Consider the following 14,719-nt stretch of genomic DNA (forward strand, 5'->3'; position numbering starts at 1 on the left):
ATTTATGTACTAAGAAACTATGAACGTAAAGTGGACTCGACCTAGCCCCGTGGCCGCTGTGACTCAGTGGCACAGCTCTCACCCTTGGTGTGTGAGGACTCTGATTCTGTGTGTGTGTGTGTGAACTCCGCGGCTAGTGTACGCGTCTTTGCCGTGGAAGACTCGGGTTCAATTCCCGGCGCGAGCTCATGTAGTTCGGATTCCACGTTAATCAGTAGGTCTACATTTCATATATCCTCGCTGCTGAAAGAGACGGTAAAGTCAAAATCAACTCAACAATATATATGTGTGTGTGCTTATGTGAATTTCCTCGTGGCTGTATGGTTAACACATACGCCTTGATCGCGGGAGACTCTGGTTCGATTTACGGTGGAAGCTTATGAAGTTGTTACCGGTATCCCACTTTAAACTGTAGATCCATGCCTCATATAACCATAGATATAATATATATGCCTTTGATACACTTATTTTCCGACTTGGAAGCCATCGAAAATTTCCGGACACAGAGTCCCGTAGACCGAAAATGAGAAACATGGCTACAGAGTAAAACAGCCATAGAAATTTAAGCTTTTTAGGCTAACTTAATCCTTACATATAATGCAACTAGCTTGGCCAAGTTATAATGGAGGAAATGCTATCATTGCAACACTCTGAGAATAGAAAATGTTCGTCAGGTATCACTATCCCCCCTCTCCTGCAGAATGAAAACCCTGACTAAAACTCAATATATATATATATATATATATATATATATATATATATATATATATATATATATATATATATATATATATATATATATATAACTATTTTGTGTAATGTAACAAACAGTGGCGGATAGTATTCATGTTTCCTTGCAGAGGTCCTTACGAGGGTTCGCTTCCATCTTCCTCTCCCCAAGAACTAAAATAAATTAAAAAATTGCTATTACTTGTTAATCTTGTACAAAGGACGCAATTAAAGTCCCAGTGTAACACCCCTTCACATTTAGATTTTTCCCCTGGAAGAAAACCAGTTATTGTTGTTTCTTGATTTCTCAGTCTCACCTACATAAACATACGAATAGAATTACAGGATAGGACATGTTTAGAGTGCTTGCACGTGACATCTAACTATATTTCTCATCAAATGTGTCACAGATGAAAATTTCCGTTTGTACTGCCTCTATTTTCTGGTACATATGTTTCATTTATGTTATGTTGCTAAAATTCGTTAGGAAACAAGTACAGACTGCGCCTGTGTGCCTGACAAAACGTAAATGTACTGGATAATTATTTCTTCACTTTCTTCCAGAAAAAAAAGTAACCCATCTCATGTCGGCTAACAAAAGGAGGTAGCGGACCAAAGATAGCCGTTGTTTACCTAAGGTCGTTACACAGCAGGAGTTTCATTCAGTCAGAGGGAAAAGAAAAAATAATTTAATGTTTCTACATTTGTTTTGAAGTGCAATATACTTCTTCCTTTTATTTTAAGAACCATTTCCTTCTCATTTGTCTGCATCAGAAAAAAATGCAAAAAATCACTAGAATGTGCCTATTTACCCAAAGTACGTACTAGATCACTAGTTCAATAGTAAAATCACTAAATCTAGTACGAAATCATAAATGTGGCATCCCTGGGTTGGAGCGAAAGTAATGGCTGGAGTAAAAACTAGTCCGTATTTCCACTGCGTTCTGTTGAAGAATTCACAGAAATGTTCAAAAATAAATTCAAGAAGTAAAACACGATCCTACAAAAGACTGTTTACTTGCTCACTGGTTTTAGTATTGTGAACTGAAACTCAAGTGCGCAGTCATGTTGAATACTTCTGTCCCTTTCTACTTTACAACTTGAGGTGGGATGAGGGTCAGGATAGATCTAGTGATATACCGCTAAAGGAAGTGCTTCAGTACAGAGTCGGAAGCGGTACGTATTGTTTATACTACTTACAACGTTACCCTCCACATAAAATATAAATTCACCCTTTCTCCCTTCCCTTTTTCGAATACAATGAACCGACTATTTTGCTGAAGAAAGATGCTAAAAGAAAATTGAAACATCTGTGTCTAAACTTTCTTTGAAGCGCAGTCTTTTGTATTTGTAAGGTTTTGCGAGTGTTTTCGAGATAGCCAAATCTTTTACCATGGACTCCTCCTGCGAACTGACCGTGAGTAATCACCCGATCTCGCTGTGCTCAATTTCTCTCGCACACGGGAAATGGGTTTGTTGTTTCCAAAACAAATAGGAAGTTACCTTGTGCTTTTGCATTTCTGCACGCACACAGGTACCATTGTTGTTTTAATGATCAGAAGAAATATCAAAACCATCCGATATATATGATACAAAACAGCTAACAGAGGGAGGCAAAGATAAAAGTAGGCCTATACCAAGTTTTCCGCGTGGTACCATTATGGAGAATAAATATTTGATAAAGTCACGTAGATGCGCTTAAACCTATTCCATCTGTCCTTATAATTTATTTGGTCTCATCAATTTCTCAGGAGAATACGTACAGCATATGTCCAAATTCCATATATACTCTTTCTAAACTAATGAGTAAACTCATTAAGAACACCAACTGATATCAATAAACAGGAAAAATAACAATACTTTATACTTCTATCATTTGGTACACATCTCTATGAAGCACAGCTTGTTTCTTTTCGAAATAGCTCCTTCGTGTCACAGCTGTGGTTAGTTTTGTTTTGTGTTTGGATGAAAGAGAGAAATGCAACATTTGCTTCGCGGTGAAGTTATATATATTATTAAGATGAGCGGTGATAAGCGAGGTTTAACAAAGAGTGCCTTTCGGATGCACAATTTAACGGGTAGTTGCAGTCCGTGTTGAGAATCGAACCAAAGCTATGTAAGACATGTTAATATTGAGCTCTTTTGTGGTAAAAGTGAACTTCAGAAACACACAAAAGACTTGAAACATCAAGCCAATGTAAAGCAATTGAAAAATAGCCTACCTATCGCTGCATCTTTTCTGTGGCTAGGAACATGCAGTGTGTAGCAACAAGAATCGTGTTAAGGACTTTTTTTCGAACATAACATTCCCTTCCACACCATAAAAGACAATATAATGTTTGTTAAAAGAAAGTGCACATAATATTTTTAAATTTGGTTTGTGATCCTATCATGCAAAATTATAAATAATGCCTTTCATACTACGAGAATGAGTTCAACTATACGTCATGGCCCCTCTAAAGCGGGGCCGCGGTGGCTCAGTGGTAGATCGTTCACCTCTGGTGCTTGGGGACCCTGGTTCGATCCCAGCTCGCACCAAGTGAACTTTGTGGTGGACAAACACCGTGTGCGTGGGTTTCCTCGGGGTTCTTCCGTTCCTCCCACTTTCTTCATTCCACGATTTCACTAATTTCTCATCATCACCCCCTCTCCTTTAGCCTAACCGGCATAAACGTGGGACGTAAAACTCAAAGATTTCACTTCATTTTTTCCCTTGAAAGCGATATGTTTCAAAATTATTTATTGTTAGATATTGTAAATTTACGGAATCTATTTTAGTGGACGGGAAATTTTGCATCTAATCGGATAATTTCATGGCTTCTAACAGGAATTCGCAGTTACGAAATTTGCATCACTGTCTTTTGAAAGGATGCCTAGAAAAAATACTACTAGAAAATAACTGAAAACACAAAATGGATTTGATAGCCAAATTCACGTCATCTTGGTGCGTCATCATTTTTCTTTAAATGTTTGTATTTAGTATTAGATTAGAGTTTAGTGTCCCTTTCAGCATCAAGGCTATATGAGACGTGAACTTACAAATTAACGTGGGTTCAGAACCACAGGAGTTCCCATCGGAAATCGAACCTAGTTCTCCCGCACCAAAGACGCGTACGCTAATCATATGGTCAAGGGTGTTCGATATTTAGTAATGTGTACATAAAGTTGTGAAATTGCGCTTGTATAATGGAATGCAATTCCTTCTACTGACATAAACCTTCACAATACTTAGCTGGACAAAGTATCTTTAGAAAGAAAATGTCACTCTTTATGTTTCAGTTCCTGGTTCGACTGAAGGATGGAACAAATTGCAATGAGCGTTTTTGGATCCTACTTTGTGTAGTTGATTCATCATAAACTTGGTACTTGATACGGATATGAACTATTACACTTATTTGGTGTTTATTTCTAAATAATAAGTCCTAATACAACTTCATAAAGTTGTAATTCTTCTTTAGTTTGTATCACTTTACACAATGACAAATCCAAAAGGTGTGTTTTATCGGTGCAGTACCAGTTTTTCACGTTTTTCAAAATGTTCCAAAACCCAAAGAATAATCTTTAATTTCTGATATTTTAGTCGTCACAAATTACAATTTTATAAGGTAGTCAATGTTTATAATTACTGGGCAGTTGGGCGTTTAAACTAATGACATCATAATAAAGTCAAAACCATAATTTTGAGTTGAATTGATTCTGAGTTTAACGTCCCGTTCAGCAGCGAGGCTATGTGAGACGTGGACCTACTGATTAACGTGGAATCCGAACCACATGAACTCCCACCGGGAACCAAGCCCAGGTTTCCCACGCCAAAGGCAAGTATGCTAACCGTTAGCCACGAAGGAGCTCCACCATAACTTTAGTGGGCGATAAGAAATATCTCGCCAGTGCTTTTCCAATAAATAAAATTTTATAAGTATTAAAGAATAGTGGTAAGAGATATTATAATAGCTCTTTTATTTATGAGATATGAGTATTTAAAAAAAAAACAACTAAAGAATAGGTTGGCGGAACCACAAAAGACTCGTAAAATAAACTTTCTTATAAATACATACGCACCTTACTCACCTTTTATAATTGCTATGCTTACGTTCTCCATAAAAACAGAAATTCTCTTTTAGTGATACTTTACACAAGATCATGAAGTGGGTTCAAATTTAATTAAAGGCAAAATACAATATAATAATCCTCAAATATTGCCTCAAGTGAGTTTAAAGATTTCTAAACACTAGTGCGAAACCGGGCTCTGCCGTTGCGATCGATTTACAGGTCTTGAGACGAAAGTAAGAAGGGACTTACGTACACAGTAAGTAAAAACAATTAATATGCCTGTAACTTTCCCCCTAATGGGTGTATCTTAAAACTAACCTCACCATTATTTTTCTAATTAAATTCTAGCCCGAAATTATGTATCATATTACCCTATTCTCATTTTGAAAACTTGACCTTAATTCAAAATGGCGGATTTCAAGATGGCTGCCATCAAGGCCATATCTACCATAAGACTTCCCCCCAGGACTTATATGTATCCACATGGTTTTTCTTCACTTTTCTTCATTAACGCTCCGTTTACAAAGGGTAGTAAGGGACTTCTGTAGTAATCTCTAATAACCACATTACAACTCTTAAAAGTTATTAAAAAAAATAGAAAACATGCACCATGGCAAAAATTTGTCATCACAAGTAATGATGCATACATGCCTTCTATCAGCAGAAAAAGTTTCATTGAAATTAGAGCCGGACATTTGAGTGATGTCCCTTGTGGGATGTGATTGAACGTCACATCGCCCCCCTTCCCGGAATTTGCGGGAATTAGGTGAGCTGAGTGAGCACATGTGATGCCAACTCTCTCCAGCGACCTATCAAGGATCATTGCGTGTATGCCAAGACGTGTCGAAGTTTTTATCCATGCCAAAATTCGACATACTGACAATTAGGTAGGCAGTCATGATGGTCTGGCTGATGTGTGCGTATATTTTAACTCGTACATTTTGTCTCGACTCGAATTCGAGTCGAGTCGAGACAGAGACTGTCGAGTCGAGACACGAGTCGAGACAGAAACATATTTTCGAGTCGAGACACGAGTCGAGACAACATTTTCTCGAGACGAGTCGAGACAGGCTTAAATCTCGACTCGACTCGACTCGAATGCATCCCTAATTGGTATCATTCCAATAAACACAATTGTGACAACGCAATCGTTCTTTTTGAACGAGGCCTCATCTGTTCTTAAATTTCATTTCCAGACGTCTCTGTTAGCTTCGTTCTGAATGAGAAACCACTCACGAAACTGAACACACCGGTTCGGATCACATTCGTGCAACGCGTGCAGAAGTTTTGGGCTTTTCTTCTGAAGTCTGATGTCATCACATTTGTGTTTTTGTTGTGTTTCCACCAAACTTGTATCATGAAAACACATTGTTCCTTTGTTAATTTGAGATTCGTCTCAACAACTGTATTATTCGACATAATTACGCTCAATAAACAACTCTTAAACAAAACACTTACGCAATCATGATTACCAGCCCCTAGATACACTGAACAACATAGTAATTCCAGTTCTAGGAAAAAAAAAAGCGCTCGCTGATAGCAAGCTTATTTCTTGGAGAAAGACCATATGCCCTTGTAAGTTTTAAGCTAATAAATGCAAACCATTGAAATCCCTTATGTAAATACGATCGGGGGACATTGACATACTCTGCTATGCAATCAGGTTAACAGTATTGCAAACTCAACATAAAGTTACATGTTTTTTAAAATGTAACTATGTCAGATTAATACATATTTCAAATTACGTCAGATTAATACTTATTTCAAATTGACGAAAACTTCAAATACTACGCTTATTTTGCAGTGATGCAAGCTAAGAACGCTACAGTATTACAACCTAATGTTGTAGGGCAGTGAAAAGATAACGCAAGTAGCACGGACGGAGAAATGTACATACAAAGTACCTTGGGGTTTGTCAGTGTACTCGATGTCACAACTGTCTTATTCTTTTGTAGAGTCCTTATACCAGATCAAATTCGATTCACTTCTCTTTCTTTTGTGACGCAAGTTAATTTCGTTTCGTAATGAAATGTGGCAGACTGAGATGCATTGAAGATCAGACATGTCGAACTTCTTGAACTAATTGCTTCAGCTTCGAAAGAACTTCTTTGATTTTTCAACTTCTGCTTCCGTTTCTTCCATCTTATAGCCACACTTTCTTTCTGCTTTGTATAGGAGTTAGATTTAATTGTGTCAATACAAAAGTTTTAGCGTCTAAGATCAAATCTCAGACCCTTCACTTTTTAACATTTTGTAATCGATAAACAAGCACAAAACATGAAACAATACATTAAGGGAGACCGGTTTATTCACGAACATTTAAGCTTTGGTTATAAATAACTTTTTGTTTATAGAGAAAAAAATTACGACTTTTTGTGTATAGAAAATTTGGAGTTTTTTCTGTTTACTAAAGTGCAGAGTAAAGTCAAAAGTAACATTTTTCAACAAATCAGTGATATGTTTTAAAAATATTCTTATATTCGGGATTGCCCCAGTGGTCGGGGTAATCCCGAACATACTGCTTACTTTAAACGTTCCTTTACGAAAAAAGCGAAATGCTTTAAAATACATTAAAATTATACCGTAATTTAGTATTTAAATTTTAAATAAGAATTATATTTACAAACATAACTTAAGTTAGTGAGAAACAAGACCAGACCTCATCATCTTTGAAACTATTACAAATGAAAGCTAATTGGTAATAGGCTAAACAAAATGAATCAAATTCAGAAATAACGGTGCGTTAAGTAAAATATCCATTAAAATGAAAACATTACTTGGGATTGTAAAAATCACATATATACGCATACATGTTTTGCTCCCAAAGACAGTATTCTTTATTAGTCCATGTTCAAATGCGGTTAAGAGGCTACTGCTAATAGACGCTACTAGGATAAATAAATTTGTAGAACACTCTGTGAATCATACCCAGAAAAAAAATGTATCCTATGATGAAGGATCAGATTTCTAAAATAGAGTTACTAATTATAGAATAATGAAGTAGGCTACTAATTGGCCTAAAATAATAAATGTAGCAAACAATTCTAATTAATAAAGCTAATAACGCTTATTACCAAGGGGTGATATATTTCCCAAACCAAATTTCATTAACTTATTACTTACTTTTCAATTTAGAAAAAAAACTATTTAAAATTTTTGATAATTTATTTTACACCATGAGGCAATCCCGAACACTTCGGGGTAATGGAAAACATTCTGTCTAGCATTTCCCCATGAGATACCATTTTATTGTTAAAGTTGAGACTAATTATTGACTACATACAGGCTAGTAAGATTACAAAGAACTAATGCTCAATTATAGGGGAATATATACCCTTATCTGTAACTATATAGATTAAAGAGCCAACTTACCTTCCCCAGATTGTTGAATTAATGTTATAAGTGAATTGGCAAAACAACAAGAAAACGTCTTCTTCCTGGCAATCCACTCAATTGACTGTCACAAAATTCATACTACATTTTTCCAAGTCTCTCCGCTAGCGTGCAGTAAAATCTAAGGAGCTTCCCTGGGCGTAAACTTGGGTGTTTGGCATTACCCCAGAGTTCGCGAATAGTTTCTACTACTTTCTCCGTTTTTCAATTTCAAGTTGTTAAGCGAGACTGAAGTTACTCATTCCTTAAACGAGTAGTAGGGTCTACTAACGCTACACTGATCCGATGGACTCCAATGTTTTTTACACTTGAGGAGTTTAGAAAAATCAAATCCTGCATCAGCAATACAAAGTGTGTGAAAAGAAAGATGCCAATGCAGATATACTTGTACACGTGCCATGCTCAAGTCGCATACAGATAGTTCTGAATATAATTGGGATGGGTATTATGGGCAATAATTGAGATGAAATTAAAACACAACTCTTTGTTGCACAAACGAACATTGCTTCAATAGAGTTGGCATAGCGTATTTTGCATAAAAGTTAACATAAAAATAAAAATAATAAATTTTAGAAAGAAAAACGAGAAAAAGACAATAAATGCGGAAAAAAGGGAAATTTTGAATCTTTACATCAGCTCAGTAAATACCAGTTCGGGCACATTGCTACGTCTTGCAGCGTCTGTGTATTAATGACAAACGGCGAGTTTTCAGTTAACAATGAACGTCCCCAAGTTTATATTTGTTAGAAAAGGAGCTAAAAGCAATCGATTGTGATAAGTAAAGCTCGGAATTAACGGCAAAATATAAGCCCCAAAATGGCTGGCAACATTGCAAAATAAACACCTAAAATGGCAGGAAAATGGCAAGATAAAATAAACAAGCAATCATGAACTTTGGGTAAAAAATAGATACTAAAATATGTAAAAGCTATAATAGGCTATAATTCAATTACTACTCGAACAAAATGTTTCATTTTGCACTTTGTACTTACCACTTAATATTCTGGAAACTTGCACAAGCCGTGGAGGGACATCTAACAATTTATTCGCCATTTTTCAGTAGTAACAATGAAACAATAACTTAAAACCACTATTACATTTTATTCACACGCGGTTACATTAGCACAAACATTCAAAGCACAGGAAATACTAAAGTGAAGTCATTTTACCCTACACTAGCAGTTTATTTTCACTTACGAAAGGTTTTTCATATTTTTGTTCTCTGAATAACATCTTTTTAAGATTTTCAAAGGAAAGATTTTGTCTACTGTCAGATAGAATTCGCTTTAGATGTGAAAATGATCTTTACACATCTACAAATATCACTGGAGCATACTTGAAAGATGTAATTTGGGAAGGATCCATATCACTGTCAACAGTTGTATCAGCATCACCTTCCATAACACTAGCGATGTCCTTCAATTTTCCCAAATCTGGAGTAGCACTTACAACACGATCACACTTACGCCGAATATACTCGCCCTTGTTACCAGGTACAACACTCAGATCGTTGAGAGTATCATTGAAGATTTTCAGAGAACTAGCGAGAGTCTGATCTTTTTTTCAAGCCTGGCAATACCATTTGGTAACTTTGTAAAATGTATAACAATGAAGACTAAGTCCTTTTTCAAGAAATTCTTCTTAAGCAAACTGAGCAACCTTAATTGAAAACGCATCATCCTCATCAAAAGTATCAATGATTCTTTTGATGGGTTCAAAGCTGTTAGCATCATAGAGAACAACTGTAATCCATGTACCCTATGTCGTTAAGACAGGCTGTGGTGGAAGTGGAAGTTTAGGGGCTAATTCGCGAAACGCACTTGAAAGCGAGGGAGCTTTCAGAAATACCTTTCTCACATTTGGCGCAAGAAGGTCAACGTCAGGAAAATGAGAACGAACTTCCTCTGCAATTCTATATAGCACGTGTTCCAGACAGGTGACATGCAACATACGTAGGAATAGAACCTTAGGTGCTTTTGCTGCACTTTTCATGTATGCAGCTCTGTCTGTGACAAGAAGGAGGACCTTATCGTATTTTACACATTCTGGCCACAGAATACTCAGCGATTTTGTAAAAAAAAAAAAAAAAAAAAAGCTGTGCAATTGCCGTGCCATTTATTTTTTTCAGACCTTTTGATGCAATCAAAAATATTTGTGTGCCTTCTTCCCCTCCCAAAGTTCTAATTACAACGTTGGCAATGGAATGTCCTAGAATATCGCAAGTTTCATCAATTGAAATCCATATATTTTTGACAGCAACACTTTTACGGATATCGTCAACATTTCTACTGTACGCGCTATCAACGTAAGTCTTTCTCAAAGATGATTCACTTGGAACTTTTTGTTTTGTGTATTTCTCGAGAAAGTTTCTAAAGGAAACATTTTCTAACTTCCATAAAGGAATGTCCGCGTTAATTAGAGCTGCACACAGATCATTCGCAAAACTGTTAGTACGCGAAGCGGGATTCGTGACTGTACCAAGAAGATTTTGAACCTTTTCACCAGCTGATTTGCGTGTCCTTGCAGAATTGTGTTTTGCAGTGCTTATATGATGTGTTACAAAATAACGCTTTTAAGCGGAAACCACAGTTTCACATAATTTACAAAACAGTACAGAACCGTCTGTTGAAAACACAGTACGCCCGAACTAAATCACAATTTTTTTCAACTTCTGTTGCCTAGAAAGACCATCTTTCGGCAACTTAAAATACTGAAACGCACATAAATACCAGTTCTGTATCACACACGCCTAAGATTCACAATAACTGCCCACCTGGCTACTTCTTGAAAGTCAGCATCTTCGTTTGTCATTCCAAGAATCGAACACTGCTTCAAAATTGCAAGAACTGAATACGCACTAGCATCCCTGCCCCTTCCACTTGTCACATTCCAACGGGAATAGACCAGTTATTATCAGACACGAAGATCGCTTGGCCAGATAAGAACGACTCAGATCTGTGGTATGCTGTCATTCACGAGAAAATAAAGAGTAGTGGAAGAGAATGGCAACAAATTGCTTCTAAATTGTGAAATTTCACTTTTCCTGAAAATATCATGGAAATTGCAATAATGGCAGTTATGGTATTTTGCATTAATTCCGGGTTTTAGTAATAAGGTAAAGCCAGACGTTTACGGAAGTGACGACACCGGACACATTGATAAGCACGAAATTACTGATATGGATCCTAGCTGCTATATCTTTCGGCACGGTATGACATTTTGTGCCCCTCTGGCACTTGCGTCTAGGGTACGTGCCCTACTTATCGCACCCTGGATACGCCTCTACCTAGACGTTTGTTCAGCATCTTGAGTCAATGTACTTTCTACGTATTCAGCAGAGGGAAAGGGGGAAAGAGGAAACGGATTATAGATTAATCAAACGTGAAACAAGAAAGAAAAAGAAAACGCATGCGTTATACCATACTAAGAAGTGTTTGTTTTAAAAACATTTTACGAAAGACATCGTATTTTATTACTTTCTTTCCTTATTAAACTACTAGTGTAATGTTTCCTATCCAGGGGCGTAAATAAAGGCCCCCAGACCCCGCAGTGCGGGGAGACCCCAAGCCATCATGAGGCCCCCAAATCGTGAAGTGGGCATAGAGAAGGGGCCCCACTCCACGCTGTCTGTGGGGGAGCCCTCAAGTCTTTAGTTACACCACTGTTATTATCCTAATTAATTCTGAAGATCTTCGTAATTGTCTTATATGGAAATGTTTCAAAATCTGTGTCATGATAGTCAGATGTCATAGAAACATGCAGTTTGCACTATGTGTTCGACTACTAAAATGTTTTTCTAGTTACTTAAGTGAGCAATTAATATATTAATACAATATCTGTGCGCAATACGTTGTCTGGTATTGGTAGCATTCGCAGTACCAAAAAGTATGCAGATAAATCTTCGTGCGTAGTTTCCGAGAAATTGAGAAAACATTTTTTTTTTCGAAACCTAAAATTTTCTCGATGATCACGCCACACATTATAATGAAATTGATGTTGAAGTAAAATGAAATGAAATATTTCAGTTTAAATATCCCACGATTATGCTTTTTAGGTGAAGGTGGGTGGTGATGATGGCAAGTGAATGATGGTGGAAGAATTGATGGAATGAGAAAGTGGGAGGAAACGGGAGTACCCCGAAAAAACCCATGGACATGATGTTATCCACAATAAACTTACCTGGCTGGGGATTTAACCAGGGACTCCATGTACCAGAAGTAAGGGTTCTATCAGTCAGCCACCGTGCCCTCATTGATGCTGAAGTATATACTAATTAAACTTTCCGTTATGACACTATCAAGACGACAGTAGATAGTAAGGTAAATGAGGTATAACCCAAAATTATTATTATTAACACGTAAATTTTAATTTGTGTTCACTTATAATTTTATTCAATGATAAGATAAACATCAATCGATACACTACACCAAGCAGAAGAAAAACGAGATGCTCTTGAGGGTAAATTTTCACAGCTTGTTAGTAAGAAAATTGAGAAAAACGAATGTTTATGGAATGAAAAAGTGTTTTTCGTTAGCACGAATAATTCATACTTTTAATTCTGCTGGAACATATGGTTTATCTAACTGGTATATTTGTAAAAATCCTATTAAGTAGCAGATCATATCGATTGCTATTAGTCTTCTTACAATGGTGACTCACATACTCCTAATAGTGACCACAAACTTCTAATACTGAAACACATATTTCTCATAGTGACACTCATACTACTTACAAAATAAACTACATAAGTATTCACGGAACACATATGAATATGATGTGATGATACTTATACCTAGACATAAAACTATTTAATATAAGTATAATATACTGATAGCATGAAGCTTTACCGTTTCTAATATTACTATCTAATCACCTAATATTGAACTGATGTAAATATTTACGGACAGAAATCAAACTTATTTACAAAATCTTGACACTGAGTTTTCGAAGGGAAAATTAAAAGCCGTTCATTTTCATGCAAATCGAGGTGAGCACTTTTTTTTCTACTTGTCACAAAAGGAGCGTCTAATGCTGATGCATATTCATGGCTTAACTTCCGTTGATATACCGAGGGCTGCCGTATAAAGGGAAGACCTCAACGCAGTGCTGCAAAATTCATTTGAGACTTCACTCTGTGATCAGTCAAGAAGCAAATTACCAAGAACAACACGTAGGGAACGGAATAACTTATCTTCCTTAGTTTATTAATGTGAAATTTAGAAGTATTATTCAATGGCGGATCTAGACCAGGGCCGGGGGGCCTAGGACTCCCCAGTTTTTTCAGTGACAAAATAATTTTAGCTATTATTTATATACTTTTAAAAAGTTAATATATACCTGTCATAGTCTGGGTACTGACTGCCCCCCCCCCCCCGGGTTTTTACCTTCTAGATCTGTCACTGGTATTATTGTGAATCAGTGGCGGTTATAAGCATCCGCAGCCCCACTGTGCCGGTGGGTAGGCTGTAAAGATATTTTGAGATTACTCTGCAGCAGAGGTTCTCAGCCAGTGTGTCCCGCAGTCCCTTAGAGTATGTAGTTAATTTTAGAATTTAAAAAGCGGTTAAAATCAATTGTGAGACATATTGTACCAATCAACGCCTTCAATGGCGGCAATAATGTGCTAAATCTTATATAGTTACTACTCTATATAAACTTACACTCTAACACCAGTAGTGTACTCAAAAGTTCACAAAGGTTGAGATTATTAATCATTTTGTGCATTAAAGCTTATTTTTTGTTTACAAGTAGAATTATTGATCATTTTGTGCATTAAAGCTTATTTTTTTTTTGTTTGAAGTATACAGTAATTATGTAACACTGTATGCATTAAAGCCTATTTTTTGTTTGCAAGTAGAATTATTTAGCACTTTGTGAATTAAAGCTAATTTTTGTTTATAGGTAGAATTATTAACCACTTTGTGCATTAAAGCTTATTTTTGTTTAAAGTATAATTATGTAGCACTGTATGCATTAAAGCTTATTTTTTTGTTTGCAAGTAGAATTATTTAGCATTTTGTAAATTAAAGCTTATTTTTTGTTTACAAGTAGAATTATTGATCATTTTGTGCATTAAAGCTTATTTTTTTTTTTGTTTGAAGTATACAGTAATTATGTAACACTGTATGCATTAAAGCTTATTTTTTGTTTGCAAGTAGAATTATTTAGCACTTTGTGAATTAAAGCTAATTTTTGTTTATAGGTAGAATTATTAACCACTTTGTGCATTAAAGCTTATTTTTGTTTAAAGTATAATTATGTAGCACTGTATGCATTAAAGCTTATTTTTTTGTTTGCAAGTAGAATTATTTAGCATTTTGTAAATTAAAGCTTATTTTTTGTTTACAAGTAGAATTATTGCTCATTTTGTGCATTTTGTTTACAAGTACAATTATTAACCATTTTGTACACTAAAACTTTTTTGTTTACAAGTAGAATTATTAAGCACTTTGAGCATTAAAACAGATTTTTCTTTTTTGTTTACAAGTAATATATGTGTCACAGTTAGGAGAAATCAAACAACAGTAGATGGAGTCTGCTGGTTCAT

The sequence above is a fragment of the Thermobia domestica genome, chromosome 12 (genome assembly GCF_964235325.1).
Source record: "Thermobia domestica chromosome 12, izTheDome1.hap1.1, whole genome shotgun sequence".
Lineage (NCBI taxonomy): Eukaryota > Metazoa > Arthropoda > Insecta > Zygentoma > Lepismatidae > Thermobia > Thermobia domestica.